At 40.9% G+C, this 15,132-nt stretch overlaps 1 protein-coding gene across 3 annotated transcripts in view; it reads right to left on the reverse strand.

Moving 5' to 3' along the window:
• The window catches only part of LOC106085149 (phospholipid-transporting ATPase ABCA3), a 119,464-nt gene that overhangs the window by 84,277 nt on the left and 20,055 nt on the right, over positions 1-15,132 (reverse strand). For all 3 annotated transcript variants that reach the window (XM_059366359.1, XM_059366360.1, XM_059366362.1), the window contains one exon: positions 5,110-5,137. The gene's annotated coding sequence lies outside the window, so the exon portion shown is untranslated. The remainder of the gene's footprint in view (positions 1-5,109; positions 5,138-15,132) is intronic.

Consider the following 15,132-nt stretch of genomic DNA (forward strand, 5'->3'; position numbering starts at 1 on the left):
CGGACATTGATATGTGAGAAGTTTGCCTTAATGGAATGTTCATGGACAATAATATAGGAATAACAAAGTGAATATACACCCCATCCTATGGTGGTGGGTATAAAAACTATAGGTGTAAAGATAAGCCTGGTTAAGATTCTTGAAAAAAATATTAGCCCCTTATTACGCAGTAGGTTACTATGCATTTTATTACTTTCTCATTTCGTGGTATTCATTAATGACACAGAGTGATAAATCATAATCGTGTAAAATGCTTGGTGAGCTAAAATATAAATCGGAAACATTCATCATTGAATTACATTGTATTGCTGTAAAAAGCATTATTCAGTATATAAACAATTTTTGGAGAATAACAAATAGTTAACAGCGACGATATAGGCACACCAGAAACCATAAAAGATAGTTTGTTGTGATTCATAGGTACATATTTAGATTCCAGACTATTTTCCCAAACCTTGCAAAATGAGTCATTTCTATGGGTGCAATACGACATCACGGACATTACGTACTTATCAATAATGGCTACAATGATATTAGCAATTATAATGGTATAAATATTTGGAAATTTTTTGCTGACAGTTAGACATACTATGATTGTCGAATATGTTAAATTGTTTAATCCTTCATTATTTTTTCAGACGCTACAAAAATAATCATTGATAAAGTGATTTGGCAGATAGTTTAAATAATTTTCAAGCTAGTGTTTCGGTAGAAAAATTGGAATTGAATTTTTTGGACTATGCGCATTCAATTGGTAGTTTTATAATAAGACTAGCTGACCCGGGCCCGCTCCGCTGCGCCTTCTTTTACTTTATATGGAACAAAAGTTTCCTTGGAATATTTATTTTCGACAATTAAAGAGCTTTTAGTGAAATACCATGCTACGAATGTAGTATATCGCTTGACTAATTGTTTAACAATATAAGTGCCTTTGTCCGAATCCCATATGATCTTTATTGGTATACGAATTTTAGTTTGGATGTAAGGTGTACTCCATTCTTCAAATAATTTATTTCAGCCCGCTGCTCTCATGATATCTGATTTAGTGGTGTTTTCGGGGGTGAGGTGGTCCCCCCAGGCACTTGGCCCTGAAAAAATATCAGCATCATGCTCTTCTTTCAGAAACCATTTATTTAAACCCCATATTGCCATTGGTTTAGGGGAGTTTACACGATGAGGGGTGCCCCAAACACATGGCCCAAAATAGCTTATCAAATTCATTTTCTAATCTTAAATACTACATATTGGCATGGTCGAAAAATTTTTACCCTTTGTAGGGTGTTTTGGAGAAGGGGTGATGCCCTAAATAAATGGTCCTACATTTGGATATCAAATTCGTATTCTACTCCCAAATATCTTTATTTGAGCCCCATTTTGCGATGGTCACTAAAAAATTGCTGCTTGTGGGGTATTTTGGAAAAGGGGTTGACCCCCAGAAAATTGGTCCGGAACATGGGTATCAATTCTTGCTCTAACCCCCAAAACCTTTCATTTAATCTCCACATTGAAATGGTCGGTAAATATGGCCGATTTAGGGGTGTTTAGGGGATTGGGGTGGTCGCCCAAACACTAAGCCCGGAAAATGTATCAGCAATGTGCTCTATTCTCATATATCTATATATCATTAATTTGAACCCCATATTGCCAATGGCTTCAAAATTGGATATCAAATTCGTTTTCAAATCTCATTTAAACCCCTTATTGCAAAAGTCAGCAAATATGTCCGGTTTGGGGTATTGGCCCTAAAAACTATGAATATTTAGTTCCACCCTCTTTACGACCCAAATTGTCTTGGTGAGCAACTACGGCCTATTTGGGGGTTGTTATGGTGGTGGGACGTCCCCTAGATAGTTGGTCCCTGATGTTGATATCAGATACGTGGTCTACTCCCAAATACCTTTAATTTGAGCCCCATATTTCCATACTCGGTAAACATGAAAATATATATCGGTTTCGTGTTCCACTCTAAAAATCCTCTTATTTGAGCTTCATATTGCAAAAGTCAGCAAATACTTACTATTTGGGTGGTGTTGTGGGCTTGGGGTAGCCCCATTGACACTTTTCGTATTCTACTTACAAATACCTTTCATTTGAGTCCCATATTCCCATGGTCGGTAAATCTGTCCGATTTAGGGGTGTTTTGGGGGTTGGGATGGTCTCCCTAGCACTTGGTTCGACAATTGGATATCAGATACGTTTTCTTATCCTAAATACCTTTCATTTAAGTCCCATATTGTCGTGATTGGTCTATATATATGTTTGGTAGTTTTAGGGTGGAGCGCCCCCCCTAGGTACCCCATCCGAAATTTGGATACCAAATTTTTATTTTTAGGGCACTATATGTGAGCACACAAAATTTCGCTTAAATCGCATCACCCATCTCCGCGATCTGGAGGTTCTGAAAATTAGGGTAAGGGGGAGTTTCGGCCCCCCTTTAGATATCGAAAAATGTAGTACCCTATTTTCACCACTGGATCATTATGCACCATCTGTGAAAATTTCAAGAAAATCGGTTCAGCCGTTTCTGAGTCTATAAGGAACACACAAACATACAAACAAACAAATAAACCTACAAACCTATATATAAGATAAACTGGGGCCTGCGAAGGAAGCGAGTACAAGAGCGAGGTGAAATCGTTCCAGAGCGGCACATGGGTCTGTTTTTGCAAGTCAATAGAGACAGTGAATTTGTCCTCTAGGCTCCGCCGATTGTTCTCTAAGGAGGCGAAGACTCTTGCAACCATTGATAGAGATGACGGAACCTGAACGAAATTTTATTCTGATAGAGGGTACAGTGGGCCTGGGAGTCAACATTGAGAATTCAGGGATTAAGAACTGTTTTCAACTGCCTGACCATAATACGGTTCTGCAGGCGGAGATCCGAGCGAATGCGGAATGCGTGTGGTGTTTATGCGAGAACGTCGAGAGTGGACATCTTTACGGAGAATAAAATGGTCGTTAAGGCAATAACAACCAGGATAGTTAGATCACGAAAAGTCTTGGAGTGTAAGAAGGAGATTAACGCCTTCTCTGAGGATGACACCATCCACATTGTTTGGTTGCCGGGTCATAGCGAAGTAAAGGGGAATGAGAAAGCAGACGATTTGGCAGTGTAGGCCAGAGGACTGCCATCAACAAACTTGGTAAACCCGAAGCCATTTGGATCGACGAAGGCACATTTAGCACTGTGGAACAGGGAAACGGTTAGTAGGACGACGAAAATCCTATGAGGAAATCCGGATCATTAGAAGGCGAGGCTACTAATGAAAGGAAGTTAGAAGTAGGTTTTGTGGGGAGGTTGATGAAGCGGTGGATTATTTCCCATGTCATTGCCCAGTTTTTCCCGGCTAAAAGACACCGGAGCTTAGGTGGGAAACAGTACATAAATCAATTTAGGAGTGTGGTATGAAAAACAATTAGGGATTTTGTAAATAGCACGGAATTCCTGACATAGGTTTTCTTTTTCGAGGTTAGTTGTTATACGGAGGGGTGTGGTATGGAAAACAATTAGGGTTTTTGTAAGTAACACGGAATTTCTGACATAGGTTTTCTTTTTCGAGGTTAGTTTTTTTACGCACCAACATAGGATGGGGGTTTACTAATCTAGTCATTCCGTTTGTAACACCTCGAAATATTCGTCTTAGACCCCATAAAGTATTGTATATATATTCTTGATCGTTTCGACGTTCTGAGTCGATCTAGCCATGTCCGTCCGTCCGTCCCTCTGTTGAAATCACGATAGCGGTCGAACGCGTAAAGCTAGCCGCTTGAATTTTTGCACAGATACTTAATATTGATGTAGATCGTTGGGGATTGCAAATAGGCCATATCGGTTCAGATTTAGATATAGCCCGATTTGACTTCTTACGCCCCTGGAAGCCGCAATTTTTGCTTGATATGGCTGAAATTTTGCAGATAGTGTTCTGTTATGACTTCCAATAATTGTGCCTAGTATAGTCCAAATCGGTTTCTAACCCGATATAGCTCCCCTATAAACCGATCTCCCGATTTGATTTCTTGAGACGTTACAAGCCACATTTTTTTGTGCAATTTGGCTGAAATTTTGCATGTAGTGTTCTGTTATAACTTACGATCCATATCAGTCTATAAACTGATATAGCTCCCATATAAACCGGTCTCTCGATTATCCGTGTTCGGTTCCAACACTCACAGAAAAAAGTTTGCTGAAAATAGCAAACACCGTCTGCTGAATATTAGGAGTTAATTTTGCTGCTATTGTAGCAGTAGTTCTGCTATTACGACAATAGTTCTGCAATTTCAGAGTGGCAGACCAACAGCTGAAAAGTCTGCTGTTTGATGAAAATGACTGCTTCTTTATTATGAAGGGGGTGTTAAAAGAGAAAATACAATACAAAAGTAAGTGTGTGTGTCTCAGTGGATGTTTTTAATCACCACTGAATGTATACTTTCCAAAACTACGAGCGTGCTCCGCCACATTTCGAAATGTATACCAATGGATGTATCAGGCGGCTTCTTTTCTGTAATATACGACAAATTAAAATCATCTCTTCAAAAAAATTCAAAAAAAATGCCTAAAGTTATCAAAACAAGTAACAGGCAACCATAAAAAATAGCATACCATTTTTTTCAGCAGATGTTTGTACTTAATACAGCAGGTTTTGTTTGCTGATTTAGCTGACGGAAATGTTTGCTGAAACAGCTTTAATGTCTGCTTTCCCTTTTTCAGCAAACAAAATCTGCTGTTTTAGCAAACAATTTTGCTGTTTTGAATAACAACTTTGGTTAAGTGCAGAAGCTTTAAGTTTCGGTTAAGATCAGTTTATATGGCAGCTATATCAGGTTATGTACCGATTTGCGCCATACATAGCACATGACAAGTACGGTCCAGATAGCATTGATGTGCCCTACTAACACCTGCATATTTGGCACCTTCACCTGGCTACTTATTCGAAAAAATCATTTAAAGAACTTGATGACGGGAATGATGGAACTCTACACACTATTACTTGTTCTATTTCAGACTTTCCGCATAATCAAAGTTAATTTTCAACAGAACAATGGATGTATGGGATACAGGTATGATAAGGTTTAAAATACTTTGATTTATAACTATAAGGCTTGACTTACCATATAAAAATATGATGTTTGTAGTTGCCTGGAAAAATAGTAAAAAAAACATTAATACCTTCAACCAAAAATTATTATTTGTAGCCGTTGAGTGAAGCGGACGTGTTTTTTATTTCGCTCCTCAAAGAAAAAATAAATATATATTCGTATCTCGGAATAGGTAATACCTATTACGAAACAATTTGAAAGCCTTTTGGAGTAGGCTAAAAATGGACTCCAAAGACTCAACATCTGCGGTGGTGGCGTCAGACCGCAGCATGTTGTCCTCCCCTCCTATAGGTGTGGGTGCCTTGGCACCTGTAGTCGAGAGTAATGCTTCAAGCACACAACTAGTCGTCAGACTAATAAATGAGGAAGAAACGGATAAACCAGAGATGCACAGTTCGTTCCCAGCCTTTAAGTAAAGGTGGAGTTTCTGACTCGGATTCAGACATCGACTGTGTCAATGAAATAGTCATCGCAGCCGAATCGAGGGATGAGGGCATCGGAATGGCAGCAGAAGTGAGCGATGGCTTTGCTAAGCTCACAAGCAGACCGAGAAAGCGATCCGGTGCACCACGAAGGAGTCAGAGGATATGTCCCGGAAGCGTAATCGGGCAAAAGTGCAGGATGCTGGAAGGGATAGAACTGACATTCCAAGCACTTCTACGGAATCTGGAAAAAGAATCAGATCTCCCGAAGAGCATAACACTGCTAAAATACTGAAGAAGAAAAAGAGCTCCCCGCTTTCAAGTACTATGGGAAAACCAAGCCAGCCATCCCGCAATGGAGACTCCAGACTGTGTCCTGCCGAGGTGGACAAAGTTGGAACAGGAACGAAGGAAGCGCGCACGGCCCCTGAGTCTTCATGGACGAAGATGGTCGCTGGGAATGGTAAGAAGCCGCCCTCTTACGCCAGAGTGGCAAGGAAGCACAACAGAGATGAGCTCACTAATGCATTCATCAATATCGGCTGTGCATCCGGTAGGATTCAACCAGATCATCGGTCCCAAGTGGAGGATCTGATTAACGATCGGATTTTTTAACATGTGTGGAACTCTGTAGAGGGTCCACCCATACAAATGATAAGATGCGAGTTTAGAGGGGTTTAGAGGGGACATCTTTACGCTGCGTTTTGCGTCGGCGGAATGTATTGATACCGTCAAACAGCTCGTCAGAGGTATTCACGCACCCTAGGAGGGTGCAAAGCTCGACCTTGTGAGAAAGGTGGATATCCCTGGTCTTCATCAAGGGATGGGGTAGTAAATTTGCGACGGAACGCATGTTGAGATTCTTGGGCAAACAAAATCAAGGTTTGTTCGCAGAGAAGTGGGAAGTCTCCGTGACAAGTTTGGCTAAGACTAAAGGCATGGCGCACTACGGGAGCAAAGTTGTCTTTTTCAAGATCGGGAAGACTAGGAAAGGCAGAAATTTTCATTCTGCGACACCAGGCCGTGCAGTGGCAGGTGACTCAACACCGCCCAACAAACAGGGGGCCGACAACGAGACAACCACGGCATCTCTCAATATTGGAAAGACTAGGAGAAGCAATGATCATAATACTAAAATATCAGGCAATGCAGTGGCGAGAGACCCAACACAGCCTAACAGGAACCCGACGACGGACCCATCAATGACTTAAAGATAGGTAATACGGAATACTGGGATAGGTAAAGATCCTAATATTGCCGAAAGGGCCTTGCATATGACTGGGCAAGATCTCAGTGTTAACCCAGAGAAGACTGAAATATGCCCGTTCACGAGGAAGACGAAGGTGGCGGAATTTAACGCACCACGTTTCCTCAATAAGACGATTTCGATATCTGACAAGGTCAAATACTTAGGTGTGATCTTGGACAGGAAACAGAATTGGAAGTGTCACATTCAGCAGCGTACTGAGAAGGCTCACATATGTTGGGCACTATCTAAAAGGGCCGTAGGCTCGAAATGGGGCCTGAATCCGAGGATAGTCCACTGGCTCTACAGGAGCGTGATTAGACCGATACTTACTTACGCCTCAGTAGTTTGGTGGACTGCTAAGGAGAAAAAGTGCAACATAAGGACCATACAACAGGTTCAGAGAACATGTTGTCTTGGCATAGGCGGAGCGATAAGTACCACGCCCACTAGGGCACTGGAGACTATTCTGGATATCCGACCCATTGACATACAAATTAAGTGTGAGGCAGCCACTACGGCTATGAGACTTAAGGCGATGGGAGTATGGGAGCAGCTCATACCATCGCGGTGTAATCGAGGCGACGATAGGAAACCTGGAAGGAAGGGAAGAGATTTCCGATCGGATACCTGAGATTAACCTTGAAGTCGAGTGCGAGGCACTGCTGCCATCGCCACAGTCTTGGATTGAGGGAAACCTAGTACTGCCATCTGAAGGACCATGTTGCACGGATGGATCAAAGCTAGAGGACAGAGTGGGCCTGGGGGTGTACATTGAAAACCAGGGACTGACATCTGTTTTAGACTGCCTGACCATAATACGGTCCAGCAGGCGGAGATCCGGGCGTTCATGGAATGCGTGAAGTGGTGTGGTACTAACGCGAGTGTGAACATTTTTACCGACAGTAAATTGTGTCCGTCATGACAAGTCACTCACTGTTTGATGGGAAAACTTGCTGATACACTGAAGGTTGCAAGTAACGACTTCTACAAGCAGTGAGGACCTCGGGGTAGAAGAGACTATGGAACATTTGCTGTGTGTGTGTCCCGCACTGACCGTCAGAAGGAGTTCCAATTTAGGTTCTCATTTCTTTGAGAGCATGTCTGATTTAGCGGAGGTGAAAATTAGCAAGTTGTTGGGCTTTTTAAAACGATCTGAATGGTTCAACGGTAGGAACTAGAAGGTATCTTCCTCCTCTTGTTCCTGTGGCATCACATGGATGAAAATTACTAAGTGAGTATGACCTCTTTGACCACTTTCCCTAGTCTATATTAAAGAGATCACACGATAAGCTGTCTTCCCGTATACGTTTGTTCTTAAATAATGAAGCGTTGCTTTGTTTACTCATTTATAAATAATCTCGCTTTTTAAATGTCATCAAGAATATCTTAGGAAGTTTGTTATCCTCATGGCCCATATTCTATTAGGGCATTTATTTTAATTACTATTTAATCCTTATTGCCAAATGTCAATACAAATAAGAAGACAGCTTAACGAAATGAATAATTAATTTTTGTCATTTGGGAGGGGTGTAATAATCTAGTCATTCCGTTTGTAACACCTCGGAAAATTGATTTGCGATCACATCAAATGTTTATAGTCTTGAGTTGATCTAGCCATGTCTGTCTGTCCGTTTGTGGGAGACACAATAGTGGGCAAACCACTAAAGAGATGAAATTTTGCCCAGGGACTTCTTATTGATGTTGGTCATTGAAGATTGCAATTGGCCCATATCAGTTCAGACTTCAATATAGCCCCCATATACACTGATTCCCTGTTTTGACTTTTTGAGCTTCTAGAGGCCCTAATTTTCGTACGATTTGGGTGAAATTCGCTCTATGTCTTCCAAAATTCGTGCCAAGTGTGATCGAAATCGGCATGTAAACTGATATAGGCCGATCCCCCGATTTGACTTCTTGAGCCCTTAGGAACCACAATTTTTATCCTATTTGGCTGAAATTTGGAACAAATACTAGCGTTATGACTTTCAATATCCGGGTCAAATGTAATCCGAATCGGTCTTTAACTTGATGTAGCCCCCATATAAACCGATCTACGCATTTGACTTCTTGAGCCCCTTGAAGCCCCAATTTTCAACCGATTTGGCTAAAATATTGCCACTTCTCTTCTGATTTCAAACATCCATGCGAAGTATGATGATTCGCATCGGTCTATAAACTGGCATAGCCCCCATATAAACTGATCCCCTGATTTGACTTTTTGAGCCCCTAGAAGCCTACTTTTTCTTCCGATTTGGTACGTGAAGAACAATTATAACCTTCTATACTCACACCGAATCCCCAAAATCCGTTACCTTAAACTGATACCCCGATATGACTACTTGGGACCATAAAACCCCCAATTAATAACCGATATGATTGTAACAAAATAATTCAAAGTGTGTTCACAAGTGTAAACTATTAGCGGTATCCATGGTGGTGGGTACCCAAGATTCGGCCCGGCCGAACTTAGCACGCTTTTACTTATTTTGTTTAGATAAGGCATAACATAGCAATGCGTGAGTCATGGGTTTTTTGTACCAAGACCAACATAAAAATGAAAGTTATGGATGGTCATGTCTACATGACTCACATTCACAATGAAAAACCCGCAGGTAACTATTGAGCGTTAAGTTCGGCCGGACCAAATCTGAATATACCCACCGGTATGGATCGCATTTGACAAGTTCTTTATAGTTTTCTATTTACAGGCAAAAACTAAACAAGCAAAAGCGTGCTAAGCTCAGCCGCGCCATTTGTCAAATTCTTAGCCCAGTCAAGTTCTTAACCTGGGTATCTGTTTCGGACCATACTTGATTTGGATGTTGGAGTAGAAGTCATTTCAGCCAAATCGTATGAGAATTACGCCCTCTATGGGGCTTACGAAGTGTAAACGGAAAACGGTTTATATGGGAGCTATTGGGTTGCCCAAAAAGTAATTGCGGATTTTTCATATAGTCGGCGTTGACAAATTTTTTCACAGCTTGTGACTCTGTAATTACATTCTTTCTTCTGTCAGTTATCAGCTGTTACTTTTAGCTTGCTTTAGAAAAAAAGTGTAAAAAAAAAGTATATTTGATTAAAGTTCATTCTAAGTTTTATTAAAAAATGCATTTACTTTCTTTTAAAAAATCCGCAATTACTTTTTGGGCAACCCATATATCAAGTTATATACCGATTCAGGCCACACTTGACACATCTGTTAGAAGTCAAAAGAGAAGTCATTGTGCAAAATTTCCGATAATAATTTAGAGGCTCAAGTCAAATCGTCGGATCGGTTTATATGGGAGCTATCTTGGGTTGTGAAGCTAGTTCAACCATATTTACCACGGCTGTTAAAGGCCATTGCAAAATTTCAGTCAAGTCGGGTGGTATTTGCACCTTCTAGTGGTTCAAGAACAGCCACATCAGGTTATAAACCGATTTTATCCATACTAAGCGCAGTCGTTAGAAGTCAAAACAAAACACTTCATGCTAAATCTCAGTTTATATGGCAGCTATATGAAAACATGGACCGATATTGCCCATTTATAATCCCAATCGATCTACACCAATAAGATATCTCTATTCCATTTTTTCTTTTCACAAATCCAAATCATGCATGAACATGAATATCGAACCATAAATGGCTTCGTAAATTGCAAAATACCAAGCATGTCTCAGTCAAACTTGCACAAAAAAAAAATATTAAAAGTCGAATATCCCAAAACCAGTGGAGATATTCTATACCTCAAGCGGGATTTTCGAACTATTCAGCAAATTTTTGGAAATTGGACCACAAACGATGATTTGGTCACCAATCGTAGGCCAAAAGGCGCCCGCCCAACCTAGGGCCTTGAAACCGGCTCTAACCGTTCCAAATTTCAAAGGTATATCTCTACCCGTTCTCACACGGCATATTTTTTACTAGTTTTTTTTTTCGATTTTCTCCCCCTGTACGTAGGATTAGTGGCCCATTAGTCGGTAAAAAAAAGAACATATTACTTTGAAGAAACAAAAGAGAAGATGTCCAATGGATCCCCCCAATGTTGACTATCCCCGCAAACGTTTTAAGGACCATAATTTGCGTATCTGCCGCTGGAATATCAAAACTTTCTACCAAGAAGGTGCAGTGGCAGATGTATATGAAAGGTATTGGGTTGCCCAAAAAGTAATTGCGGATTTTTCTTATTGTCGGCGTTGACAAATTTTTTCACAGCTTGTGACTCTGTAATAGCTTGCTTTAGAAAAAAAGTGTAAAAAACGTATATTTGATTAAAGTTCAGAACAAGCCTGCAATCAGTAGCAAAACGCCAGGCAAAGGAGAGGTAAGGTGAGAAAAATTGGAAGAAGAACGTCTTTTCCGCAGAAAGAAGAATGAAATGGAAAGACATTAATGTAAGTGTGAGACAATGGAGATGTTCAGGCGCTAGAATGCAAGGAATATTTTTCCCAGCTGCTGGTATCCGATAATGACGATGATGATGATACCACAGAACCAGTCCATGGTGTTGTTATAGAATGTGTACCACCTAGTCGGAACATGGTCCACGTAGCAGTTACCCGGCTGAAAAACAACAAGGCAGCAGAAGTCGATGGATTGCCAACTGAATTATTTAAGACCGGAGACGAGACATTGATAAGGCGTATGCATCAACTTGTCTGAGCATTCTGGCTAAAAGAACGTATACCCGATATTTGGAACCTTCTCAATGTGGCTTTAGGCCTGATAAATCTACCAATGAACAGATATTTACACTGTGCCAAATCCTGGAAAAGACCGGAGAAAGACCTGCCACCTTTTCGTTCACTACAAAACCGCTTTCGACAGCACTGTACATTCAAAGGTATTTCAAGTCATGTCTAAATTTGATATCACTGATGCACAGTTAGCAATTAAGGTAGGAAAGAAACTTTTCGAATCGTTCAATACTAAACGTGGCTTCATCTCCTATAATCCTTATCCTGATGGAAAGGATTATACGAGATGAGGTGTGAATAGGCATAGCATACTACCCACACGACAACATACTCGAATGCTACTCGCCTTTGCCGAAGACACCATTATTATGGCTCGGTCGCCGGAAAGAGTAACTGGAGCCTTCGAAAAGATCGAAAGAGATTCAATGCAAGGGGGTCTGGAAGTAAGTGAACAAAAGACAAATCAACTCCCGCACAGCCCTGTACACCAGAGCAGACAAAGAAAATTGAGAAAGCTCGGAACTACAGCTTTAGATTAAGCAAGCAGTTCAGAGCAAAGTCACCTCTTAACAGACCAAAATCACACTATGCAAGACAATGATACTACCTGTACAGTTCCTCCACGGCGGATCATTTAGATGAAAAGTATATAATAGCTCTTCACGACGGGATTTCCTTAGCAATTGATTTCCTGGGTACGACACAACGTTGGAAAAATGTTGGAGAAATGCTGGGATGTTAGGAAGGACGGCAGAAGTGATGACAAAATGGATGGATGAGTGGTTAGTAGGCTGCATCGAAAAGGTCGGTGAGCTGAAGGCGGATGGAGCAGTAAGTTTCGGAGCTGGTCGGAAGGAAGTGGATGTGGTGATGGACAGGTGAAGCGATAAGACGGCGGACAGGTGAAAAGTTAGTAGGCTGCATCGAAAAGGTTGGTGAGCTGAAGGCGTCTGGACCATTAAGTTTCGGAGCTGGTCGAAAGAAAGTGGATGTGGTGATGGACGGGTGAAGTGATAGGACAAGCAGTTAGTAGGCTGCATCGAAAAGGTCTGTTAGCTGAAGACGGCAGGACAATGAAGTCGTGCAGCTAGTCGAGTGGGTGTGTGTGTGAAGTTCTGATGTTTTTCAAAGTTTTAACACGGTGTCGCTGTTAATCCTTTGTGACTAACATACTGTATATCGTGTATCTGAATGTTTTGGTGGCGCTCCTGTTTTGACTCAGACATGTGCTGAGTTATTTTGTGTTATGCCACCTGATTTCTGACTGTTTCTGAATGAAGTGTTGCTACAGGATGGGGGTATACAATTGGGTTGCCCAAAAGGTAATTGCGGATTTTTTAAAAGAAAGTAAATGCATTTTTAATAAAACGTAGAATAAACTTTAATCAAATGTACTTTTTTACACTTTTTTTCTAAAGCTAAAAGTGACAGAAGAAAGAATGCAATTACAGAGTCACAAGCTGTGAAAAAATTTGTCAACGCCGACTATATGAAAAATCCGCAATTACTTTTTGGGCAACCCAATATATAGTCCGGTCTACGTTGATGGACATATAGACGTCATATGAACCACTAGCTGTATGAGGACGCACAATGGGCCAAACTGCGAAAAAATTGGAAATAAGACCACAACGTTTGATCTGGTGATCTGAGCGATAAAAAAAAGACATTGGTAGAGGAGGACATAGGCTCTCAGGAAAATGGCTTTGTTGGTCTTTATGTTTAATACAGCGTGAGATGCAGGGTGTCAAAGTTGACAACTCTTCCCTTCTCTAAAACCTCAAGGGGCCATAACTTTTGATCTACTTAACCGATTTGCATGATTTAAGAGCTTGAAAATACAACGGTTGCCTTGGCTGGATTATGATGTCAAAATGAGTGAAGCTTCAGCCAAGACGTTTTTTTGAAGGTGACCATAACGAAATACGCAAAAGGGGAAGACCAAAATTCCGATGGAAAGACATCTCGCAACTGGGTGTCAGAGATTGGAGAAGGAGCGTGGAAGATATATTTGTTAGATATCACAACCGAATTGCGTCCTCTAGAGGCTCAATATGTCAAATCGGGAAATCGGTTTACATGGTAGTTATACCAGGTTATGAACTGATTCGGAGTATGGAACAGCTGTTGGAAGTCATTGAACGGAATACCGAAGTTAATATACCTCTGAAAGCAAACCGACAATGGATAAAAGACAAGATTCTCTATTTCCGAAATTCTATTACTAGCAAAAGCGTGCTAAGCCGGACCGAATCTTGGGAACCCACCACCATGGATTCTGCTAAAAATTTATAAAATAATTTTAGGCATATATTTATGCCACATACAAAACTTTTGTCAAATCAGCAAAAATTAAAGCTTCTACGAGCCGAACAAGAATAATCGAGAGACCGTTTTATATGGCAGCTACATCAGATTATAGACCGATCTGGACGGTAATTGGCAAAATTGTTGAAATTCCTAACAGAACACAACATGCCAAATTTCAGCCAAGTCGGTCAAAAATTGCGGCTTCCAGAAGTCAAATCGGGAGATGGGTTTATATGGGAGCTATATCCAAACCTGTACCGATATGGCCCATATCGGATCATATTTACATATAGCTGGCATATAGACCCATATACCGTTTAAGGATCTTAAGCCCATAACAGACGCATTTATCATCCGATTTCGTTAACATTTTAAATAGTGAGGTAGTAAAAGCCTCTCGACATCCGACTCAAATATCGTTCAGATCGGAGCATATTTAGATTTAGCTGTCATATAGATCGATATGCCGATTGAGGGTCTTAAAGTCGCAATTATTATCCGATTTCGCTAAAATTTGAATCTGTGAGTTTTATGAGCCTCCCGACATTCGGGCCATATTTAGATCGGGCCATATTTAGATATAGCTGTCAAATAGATCGATTTACTGATTTAGGGTCTTAAGCCCACAAAAGACGCAATTATTATCCGATTTCGCTGAAGTTTGAAACAGGGAGTTGTTTAAAGCCTCCTGATATCCGACTCAAATAAGGTTCAGATCGGTCTATATTCAGATATAGCTACCATATAGAGTGATCTGCCGCTTAAGGGTCCTGGGCCCATAAAAGCTGCACTTATAACCCATTGAAACTTGAGACAGTGAGTTGTTTTAAACTTTCCGTCACCCGACCAGCATATGGTCCAGATCAGACTGTATTTAGATATAGCTACCATATAGACCGATCTTCCAATTTAGGGTCTTAATCCCATAAAAAGCGGATTTGTTGCCCGACTTTGCTGAAACTGTGACTTGTATAAGAGTTCTCGGGACCTGAATGAAATATGATCCATACCAGCCCCCTTTTGCTTATTATTATGGATATGGTAGTGGAGTTGTTGGTGGTGGTGGATATCCAAAGTTCGGCACGGCCGAACCTAACACGTTTTTTACTTGTTTTAGTTATCTGCTGGTCAACCCAACCATTGAAAGCCCCAAGTGGACATAAAACCGGACTCATATGCAAGTTATTTAGAGCTTAATGGGATTTTGTCATAGAAAATTTGTGTTAAACTCTTACAGACGGCCGCCCCACCGATCAGAACAAGATTTTACAGGAATGACAGGTAAAGGAGTAGAGTACGAATTTGACATCGAGATTTTGTTACTAGTCTCTGGTGGCCACTCCCCTCAGACAAACTTCCCAAATGGATATTTAGACC

This window comes from Stomoxys calcitrans, chromosome 4 (genome assembly GCF_963082655.1).
Source record: "Stomoxys calcitrans chromosome 4, idStoCalc2.1, whole genome shotgun sequence".
NCBI lineage: Eukaryota > Metazoa > Arthropoda > Insecta > Diptera > Muscidae > Stomoxys > Stomoxys calcitrans.